Source organism: Acomys minous (genome assembly GCF_964271855.1).
Source record: "Acomys minous genome assembly, chromosome: 5".
Classification (NCBI taxonomy): Eukaryota; Metazoa; Chordata; class Mammalia; order Rodentia; family Muridae; genus Acomys; species Acomys minous.
In genome coordinates, this window is record NC_140494.1 from 9,785,770 (window position 1) to 9,795,653 (window position 9,884).

Below are 9,884 nucleotides of genomic sequence, written 5' to 3' on the forward strand. Positions count from 1 at the left end.
TTCCTTTGAAACCTGATTATTAACTCGAGGGAGTTCTCGCTTGTGTGCTTGCTATTTCCCAACAGGAGTCCTGTCCAGCATATCATTTTCTAGCGTTGTGGTTGGTTTAGATGGGTGGGTGGGAACACTCATTTCTGCAGTAAGCGAGACGCTTAACGTTAGATCTGATAATGGTGAACAAGTCGGGGGGGGGGGGGAGGTGAATCCATTAGTAATTATAAATAGTAGCTACTGTCTATTGATCACAGGCCACAGATGGAACATTGCAGTGGGTCTGCATTCATTAGCTTAGTCCTCTGAACTGTGTGGATGAGGAAACCGGGCCTCAATCTTCCTCAAAAATTTTTCGTATGAAACTTATTTTTTTTTCAAAGTAAATTTCATAGATTGAAAACTGTATACATGGATTTAGATTCTCAGAATATAATGTGGATTTTGGAAAATAATTTTTGACTCCATTTTTTCCTTCTGTGACTTTTGCTTCTGGAGCTTTTATTGGACCAGATTTTAGAGAATATACTGAGTGCTACAGAGGACATAAGTAAGCAATATTCCTTTATTGCTTTATGTGGGGGCATGAATTACAAGAGTATATACTTCTATAGCCTGATTCCTTGGATCTCAATTCTGAGATGCCATTTAACTGCTGTGTGACCCTGGGCAAATCAATTAACTTTTCTGTGCCTTAATGGTTCTGGTCTGTAAAATGGGGTTAATTATAGCACCCACCTCATTGAAATGTAATGGGGATTAGATGAGTCAACACAGGCAACATTCTTGGAACTGTTTGGCATATGGTAAGCAATATATCAGGTTAATTATGATTACTTTAGTTTTTATTCCCATGTTTGTCTCGAGTTCCCTTACACGTTCCTGTGGCATCATTTTTCCAGATGTGCGTTTGAACACGTAAATGATATATTCTTTTCTATATGCCTGGTGAATTCCAATCACATCATAGTCCTTCATTTAATAATGGGCTTAAGGGACCTGTGGTCCTAGGGGGTCCCTTAACTCCAGAAACAGCTGATTAACCGGATTGTCTGGCAAAGCCTGTGAGAGCTGAGGCAGGGGCAGGAGCGTTCAGGGCCATTTCATTGCTTTTGTTAAATACGATGAAAGTTGACTAACCAGTTGCCTGTGGCAATACAGGTTAGTCAAACTGAGACTTGACTAAGAGGCCCATCATAACAAGCTAACGAGAAAAGTGAGCGAGGCGTTTGAGTGGCAGGGTTGTGTGGGTGGCAGGCTTGTTGTTGAGGGAACTGATGTTAGAACTTTATTGCACTATTATTGCAGTTGAGTGAAATAGCTGTGACAAGCCAAGACAGAGCCCCGGAACAATGCATGCACACTCTTTCTTTCCTTCTCTTTCTTGTTCTTCTTTCTACGCTCCCTCCTTCCTCATGTCTTACCTCTCCCCTTCCTTTACAGCTGTTTCTCCTTCCTTCCCTCCCTCTTTTCATCTTTCCCTATCCTTCCTCCCTTTCTTCCTGTTTCCTAGCCTCTCTCTTTCCTTCCTTTCTGAATTTGCGTTCCTTTCCCCCTACCTCTTTGTTTTATGATGGAGAGGCAGGCCTTTCCTTTGGAGATAGACAATGCAGTGACTTTGGTGGTAGGAAGCTAGGACGGTGGAGGTTTTCAGCTGTCCTCAAGGTTATGGAGACTCCCTCGTCAGCCCAGACTGTGAAAAATATAGGTTAGACAAATAGTCTGAGCACACTACATGAAGTTCATGCAAGTGACAATAATAAAACTGCAGAGAGTTGGGGTTGAAACGACTGCACTTGACAGAGCCTGCAACACAATGTCAAGCTGATCGCAGTGTGGTCTCCATTGACTGTGTGTTTATGAACCTGTACCAGTGGTTAGGTTGATCATTACTGCAATATTGGAATAGGACCCAAAGAAAGCAGGGTGTAATTATCCCATGTACACAGACACTGTGCCTAGTCCTTCCTTAGAAGTTGGAGAACGTGACACCTGGCACTCTGGCAGTGAAGGAATAAATCAAGACCAACAAAGCAAAACAGAGCAACAAAACAAAACAAAACAAACAAAAACAAAAGCCAAACCAAAACCAAAACCAACAAATCCCAAAAAGAAACCCATCGAAAGTAAAACCTCTGCTCCTGCTTTTTTTTTCCTGTTGCCACTTTCTCAGTGCGTATGAGCTCATGTGTGCATTTCTCTTTGCTTGGAGTATGTTTAAAACGCAGTGAGGAGAGCTGGGAAGCAGCAAGGCACGGAAGCAAATACTTACATCAGAGATAGCTGTTGTTCTGCCTCCAAACGGCCTCAGACTGTGGGTTGCCTCACATCTGATTTCTTTCTTCCAGGACCCTGTAATCTTCTCTCGAACCTGGCAGTATGCACGTATTGTTATATTACTACTTAACTCTTATTCTCACGTGTAGTTTTTCTTCTTTTTCTTTTGGTCCAAGTCTTTTCATGGGCTAAGTCTCATTAACTCATAGAGATTATGGACCCCTTGAAGGTGGGCTGTATCCTTTACACTCTCTCTTTTCCCGTGGCAATCTGCTACATATAATAACAGGTTCTCAATCAGTATTTGTCACTTGACTGACAGCATGCTTTGGCCCTCCTTCTCCCTGTGGGTTCATAGCCAGTGACCTCAGCATGAATGTCTCTTTTGCAGGGGCCTCTCTGCTGTAACTAGATTTTCTTCCCCACATAAAAGGAGAGGGTTCAGAGCTTGTCCTAATTTCGCTTCCTCTTTGTCCCAGGAAAAGTGGCAAGTTAGAATAAAGGTATTTACACATGGAAACACTTCAAGTTTGTTATGTGTGTTAGTTCAGTAGAAATCAGAATCTTATCTGCGGACTCTCAATGGAGTCGGCATACACTCCCGGGTCTGAGAGGTGAAGGCAGGATTATGACGCTGGGTGGGTGGTATGCTACTTTAACTGGTGACAGGCCTCATGTCCTTTCTCAGGCAGTCAAATCGAGGGAAGCAAGTAAGAGGCAGACGTAGCTTGAGGTGGAAAATTTATAATGACAGAGGCTTTCTGGAGGCTGCAAGCCCTGTCTAGGGGTTAAGGGGAATAACTTGGGGGGAGAGATGCGTCTCCTTTTATTTACCTTCCGGAGTCAGGGCTCGCGTGCTTCCCCTCCCTTCAACCTCTATGCTCTCAGCGATCTTCCAGACTCTCACTTTTAATTTGAAAACCAATCTCTGAGTGGGACGTCTCAGTCCCGATACACAGGTAACAAATAAGCAAACAAGCAAGGCTGAATGAACTTCTCCCTGGGTTTTCAGGTCCTTCACTAACCGTTCCAGGCGTCCGATTCCAAAGCAAACATATCGTGTACCTACTAGGATCTCCTTGGGGGCATTTTAGAGTGAGCAAAGATCTGTTGGGCAGATTGCAGGCCAAGCCACTAAGGTTTCTGGAGGTGAACGCTTCATTTTCTTAACTTCTGCGTTCAATTTTTCAGACTAGATTGTCCCCCTGGTGATGTCTGAGGGAGCTAGTTAATGGGGTTGCCCGATAGACCTAAACACGGCGGCAATTACTGCCCTGTCCGCAGTTCCTCTGTGGGTACTTAGTAGCCGTATCTGAGATGTCTTACACCTCCTGCGATCATAGGGGGTTCCCTGGCCCCAGTTTTTTCCATTTACAATAAGGTGACATAAATTAACGTGTTTACTAAATATTGTCCTTAGATTCATTAAAACAGTAACATTCTGAACAGCAAAAAATATTCTCCATAAAACCAAGAGATGCTAATAGATACAGGAAATACAGAAAAAATTCTTTGGGTGAAAGATCGAACTTTATGCATCTTTGGTGAAAATGGGAAGTTGGAAGGGGGAATGGACTCAAAGAAGTCCCAAGTCACAGAAGGCAGTCACAGACTGTGTGAGCTGACCTACTTAAACGTAATTTTTTTTTTCCTTTCAAAACTTGTTATGCAAGCAGCTGCTTAGGAAGCCTGGTGGCTTCATACACTCCATTAAAAAACAAAACAAAACAAAACTTTGTTATTAATTGCTGTGGTGGGTGGTACTGTTGAGTACAGCTTTCTCAGTTAAAAAGTGAGACAAAGCTCATTTTAACTATTATATTTATTAGCATCTCCTGCCTTTATTATAAATATCCTTTTCAACGTAGAAGCAATGAGCCTGGAAGTGAGTCATTGGTTTCTTCTATCTCACCCCGTCCGGCATACAGAAGCTTATCAAAGCTGCAGGTTTTTACCTTTCAGAGCTCCCCTGTCCCAAAGCCATTCTGCACGAACACGTATGTACTTAGGCCCTTACCTGTGTAACATATGTCATTTTCTAGGCTGGGGCGGAGTCTAATGAAGTGCCAAGTGGCTATCTGCTCACCGTTAGGTGACTGAATCACTTCTCTTGGTAATGAAATACCACTTAAATAGTTTGGTTTACCAGGTCTGAATTTCTCTAGTGATGGTTCTGTGCTCCTACTGACTTCCCTGGGGATTTGGAGCTGAAATATTTGTACACGTGAGCTTATGAGCTTTCCAGTTGGACACCAACTGCTCACTGTCATGCTACCTGTATGTCTGGACATCTGATCTCAGGAAGTCTAGAGAAAATGAGTGTTATGGTTCGTGAGGTTCTGTTAGAGGGCTCTTCTCTCGTCTTCCTGCGCGTCTTCATGGTGTCAGGAGTCTGAAGCCAGGACTTTGCACTAACTACATGTATTCTTTACTACAGAACCATACCTCCAGCTGGTTCTTTTTATTTCAGCTGAAACACTCTTTTTATTTCTTCCCTTCAATATTGAATCTGTTCACATGGATCTGGAATCTTCAAACTTTAGCTGCATTTGGAAAACTTGCTTCACCATAACGGTACCTATGGAGTTTTCCAAAACCAGACTACTTGGGCCACTCCTTTACTCAGAGTCTTCTCTAGAGGGTTTGGTTCATTTGGTTGAGGTCTTCTTAGAAATGATTTAAGCATGCACAGTTAATGCAGCTGGTCGGAAATACTTTTAATGGGGCTGAGTAGATGGCTCAGCTGGGTAAGTATTGCTCTGAGCGCATGGGGAACTGTATAGAGCTTTCCAGCACCCATCTAAACTCAAGGTATAGCAGTGAGCGCTTGTCAACATAGCATGGGGTAGCTGAGATTGTGGCAGGCTGGGGGTTTGCTAGCTGATCGCCTTAATTAAAGAGTAAGAGTGAGAGAACCTGCCTCAAAAACCAAACTGGAAAAGAAATGGAAGAAGAAACCTGACATTAACTTCTAATCTCCATATATGTCCACATAGAAAAGTACACACACACACACACACACACACACACACACACACACACACACACAGTTTTAACTTAAAAATTAAAAATTTTACACATATATAATAACATTTGGGTACACTTCAGTCCTTTTTGTTTTTGCAAAGGTGGACCTGTGACCACATCTTTTTAAACAAAATTTTATTTTTGTGTGTGTATAGATTTTTTTTGTCTGTATATGCACCACATGGGTGTCTGGTATCTTTAAAGGTTCAAAAAGAACTTTGGAACCTCTGGAATTGGAGTTCCAGACGGGTGTGGGCCACATCTGTGTGCTGGGAACTGAACCTGAGTCCTTTGAAAGAGCAGTCAGTGCTCTTAGTTGTTGAGTCATCTCTCCAGCCCCGGTTGTGGCCTTTTATAAGGACAACCACCTATAGAGTTAGAAACCGCTCCAGTGGTTCTCAACCTTGCAAGTGCTGCTAGTGCTAGTGCTACTTTGTAATTTTGCCACTCTTATGAATTATAATGTAACTATTTTTGAAGATAGAAGCTTGCCATAGGCGTCTCAATCCACAGGTTGAGAACTGCTACATTAAACTGTACAGTGTTTATTCTCCTAATAATTCTTGATGAAACAATCCCAAACTGGTTGTTAAAGTAACCCAATTCAGTTTTTCCACTTGTCTTGTGGACCAAATGCTCCTCAGAAGTAGATCCAATGGCCATTCGGAATTTCATTTTGTAAAACACCTTTTAGTTTATTTTGAAGGGAATGGACACAATCTAGAAAACAGACTCCCAGAATTTCAGTCACTCATGAACTATGATTATTATGGCTGAGCGCAGAAAGGCTATGCCTCCCTGGGTGACTGTGGAGTGGTTGTTTTTGACTCTCAGCAATTCGTTATGAAATAATGGCCAAGCTTGTTTTTCTTGCCCCGACTTTACCATAGGCAAGCCCACGTGGCTGTGGCCTAAACCAACTTCCTCACAGCGCACAAAAGGGTTTAGTGTGTGCATTCCCCCCAATTTTCACCATTTTATTAGACTTTAATAAGCGTTTTCTCAGAGCTTGGCAGTTTGCGAATGTTTTAGAATCGTTTTTTATTAGTGGCTTATGCAACACACCTGTGGAGGAGTTGTTCCGTGTTTTGTGTTTTTAGCCACGCTGTTGTTTTAATGGGGATGTAGATGAGCAAAAAATGCAAAGAGCAGAGACAGCACTGCAGCGCTGTGCTTCTTCTTTGCTCTAAACCAAAGCAGGAAAACAAAGGCTTGCCTGCTTAATCCTGTTTGCTGTAAATGGTGCAGTTATCCATCTCCATTTAAGCTTCCTTCTGCTTCTGTGAAGAAAATTCCTCAAAAATTTAATTTATAGTTAATTTAGGAAAGCAAATACTTTAGCTTATAAGTGAATGTGTCGCTTAAATAAGACCCGAAGAACTGCAGCAGAACGTAAAGTAAAGTAACTACAGTGCAATATCAGTTGGAAATAAATTCACGTCACCATTTTTTTCCAGTTCACTCATATAAAAAAATTAGTGTAATGATATAATAGCTTGCGTACCACTTTTTTTAAAATCACATAAAGGGTATCTAATTTCTTGGAATATAAACTCATGATTAAGATCTGAGAATGCTCATTAATAATCTTCTGGTTCTCCAACTTTTTCTTATAAGCACTTCTTTACATTTAGGCTGTTTGAACCTCACAAAAACTAATTATCACAATCCCAAATGAGTCCAGGAGATTTAGTTTGTTGACCCTTCTCTGAAACAATCACCTTCTTTAATCATGTGGCTATGTCATTTACTGAATATTTTAAAATTTGTGTTGAAAGACCTAAAATCCACCCTATTCCTTTCTTTTACAATAATTTGTGTGATAATTGTTAGAAATTGAGCCATTAACAGAGAATTAACAAAGGTTTTACTTACATAAAATAGTCTTGTAGTGAAATTTGTTCACTTATTAAAAATAAAATGTTCTTTCTTTATCTAATCTATAAGTAATTTGTGGCTCCTGACTCATTAAAAAAATTCAGTAAGATTTAGTCATTTGATAGAGGAAAGAAAGGTTCAAAATTATGGTAATAACCATATATATTTAATTTGCCTTTTAAAAAATGTTCCTTTTGCAACTTTAATGCTGAATTTATTTCTGCCAGGGCAGCTTCTTACATTTTATCTTTTATATGTAAGACTGGAAAACACACAGCCAGCAACTGGGTGCCCAAAGTCATTTTAAAAGCTCCAATGTATAGACTTAGTTAAATTAGAAAATACCTATTTATAATTAATAACTATTTATTTGAGAGAGTTAATATCCTTATCATTTCATACTGCACACTCAATTAGTCCTTTCCTATTTACTGGTTTCACAGATCAAAAGTAAGCAAATCCATATATTTTTGGGAAGTATAAATGTAGATGCATGTATTTGTACTTGCATATAATAGTTCAATTATATGATAAAATGAACCAGAGGAGTTTTTGACCATTTCAATGAGACTGCACAGTTTTCCAATATATATTTATTCATTTTCTCACTTTGTGCCAAATATATTTCTATTTACTTTGTGATTTATAATTTTTTAAAATATTTATTTCAAAGGATCAATTTCAGAATGGTGCAACAAAACATCAATATATATATTTTAGTGATTTTCCTATTGAGCGAGTGATGCTGAGACTTGAAAAGAAGGTAATTCCAGAAAACATGAATAAACTAAGCTTTCCTAGGCAATTTGAGTGGATTTTGTAAATAAACAAAATGTAGAATCACTCCCTGAAATTTTAGATAAAATATGTTGCTCTGAGAATAATTGGTCTTTTTTTTTCTTGTTTGGCCCACATTTCTACTTTAATTAGTATGAATCATCACTGTTGGTGAATAATTGACACTCCTAAGACACTGTCTTTTCACAAAACTTTTTTGGAACAGCCATGGACGGGCCTCAGGAACCGCTGACTTCTTTTATTGCTAGGATTTCTTCACGTAGCCTCATCTAGGCTCTCCCAGGTGGTTTTGACTCATCCTACCAAGATCCTACATGACATTTTCCTATGTGGCTGAACTTTTGAACTGATATTTTTTACAGTATACAACAAATAAGGAATGGGATTTCTTTCCATTTACCTGCATGGAGACAGAATGAAAGAAAAATGAAAGCGAATTCTACCTTGTAGGAAATTGCTAGATTCGCTTGAATAAAAATAGTTTACTGTAGTATTTACATTGTTCAATGTACAGTAAAGACAACAAGGCTTTTTAAGTTTGAGGTAAAGTGCTCTCCCAAATATCATACGATCAAATATTTAATGCATTATTCAAGGACAATAACAGTAAAGATATAATTAGTTGCTATTATAGCCAAGCTTACAGCACTTCCCTAGCAGTAAACACGTTCATGGTTTTTAGTGTCTTTGAATCCTGGGTCCAGTGTGTGAGAGGCAATTCCTTTAGGTATTTAGAACAAGCACTCATGTTCTATGGGGGTCAGATGTGGAGTACTAGTTTACCTGCGGTGGAGTACTAGTTTACCTGCGGTGGAGCACTAGTTTACCTGCGGTGGCAAGCGTGATGGGTCAAATCAAAATGCTAGCTGCATGTCCCAAGGACAGAGAGTGGAAAGCGTAGCCGAGCCCCACTTCATAGCAGTGGTTCAACACACAGGTCAGTGATATTACCCCAGAAAGAGACCCAGTGAATACCTCTAAAAATTCATTCTCAAGGCATGCACATGCAAACAAAGCGAACCCCAAGACTCACAGTTCATTTGAATTCACAAGGGAAAAATTTCAGGACGAGTGTAGCTTTGACGCTGTCTTACTGATGTAGAGGGAAGCCAAACCTGTTTTTAATTGCAAAACCAAATGGTTTATGCATGGGCTCTGCCATGCTTGTGCGAACATGTTGCTTTTATAGTCCCCTGCCCCCTCCCCCAACACGAGACTAGGCTTGCCAACATTGTGTTGGAGCACGGTCACATTTAAAATGAGAAGCCTTGCAGGGATTTTTGGGAGGTGGGGGCGGGGGGGGGGGAGTGGCGGTGTCAATCTGTCAGAGATGTCGCCAGGAAAGGATCTAACTGCCTATCTGTTACCACTTGCTAATTAGGGATTGGAGTGATCATTGTCATAAACCTTGCCATGAAATGTGCAATAAAATGCATTTTCTGGGGGGCCAAGGGGTGATATTTCGAGAGGGTGGAACAAATTCTAAAGACCTCTAATAATCAGAACATCGCAAAGCCTGGGTCTAGAATTGTTTTACTGTTTAATGTCCCAATGAATACACACATTGTTGCATGTGTTTAGTTGCTTCAGGCACATTGCTGGAATTCCAGTACAGGAAAATTAAGTCAACTCAGAGTTGAGTCCATGGAGAAGTTTATCTTCGTAGGGCCAAGAAGAGCCTTTAGGAATATTCTGTTCTTATTAGAGCCAAGCTGGACAGGAGTGAGAGACAAAACAGAAATTAGCAATAAAAGCAGCTTCCTTGCCTCTGACTGGGGTAGACTGAGCACGGAGCAGCCAGACTGGAAGACGTTTTGAGATGAGTTGGCTGAGTTTGTTGTTCTGAAGATTACTTGCAGATAAGACAGAGTCAGAAAAGGAGGTCCAAGGTTTGGGAAGGAAATCTACGTGCC

The 9,884-nt window shown here is 40.4% G+C and overlaps 1 long non-coding RNA gene across 2 annotated transcripts in view; it reads right to left on the bottom strand.

The window, feature by feature from the left end:
- The window catches only part of LOC311597460, a 34,267-nt gene extending 25,157 nt beyond the window's left edge, over positions 1-9,110 (bottom strand). For both annotated transcript variants that reach the window (XR_014779244.1, XR_014779245.1), the window contains exon 1: positions 9,005-9,110. This is a non-coding gene — a long non-coding RNA (uncharacterized lncRNA). The remainder of the gene's footprint in view (positions 1-9,004) is intronic.
- Positions 9,111-9,884: the final 774 nt, after the last annotated feature.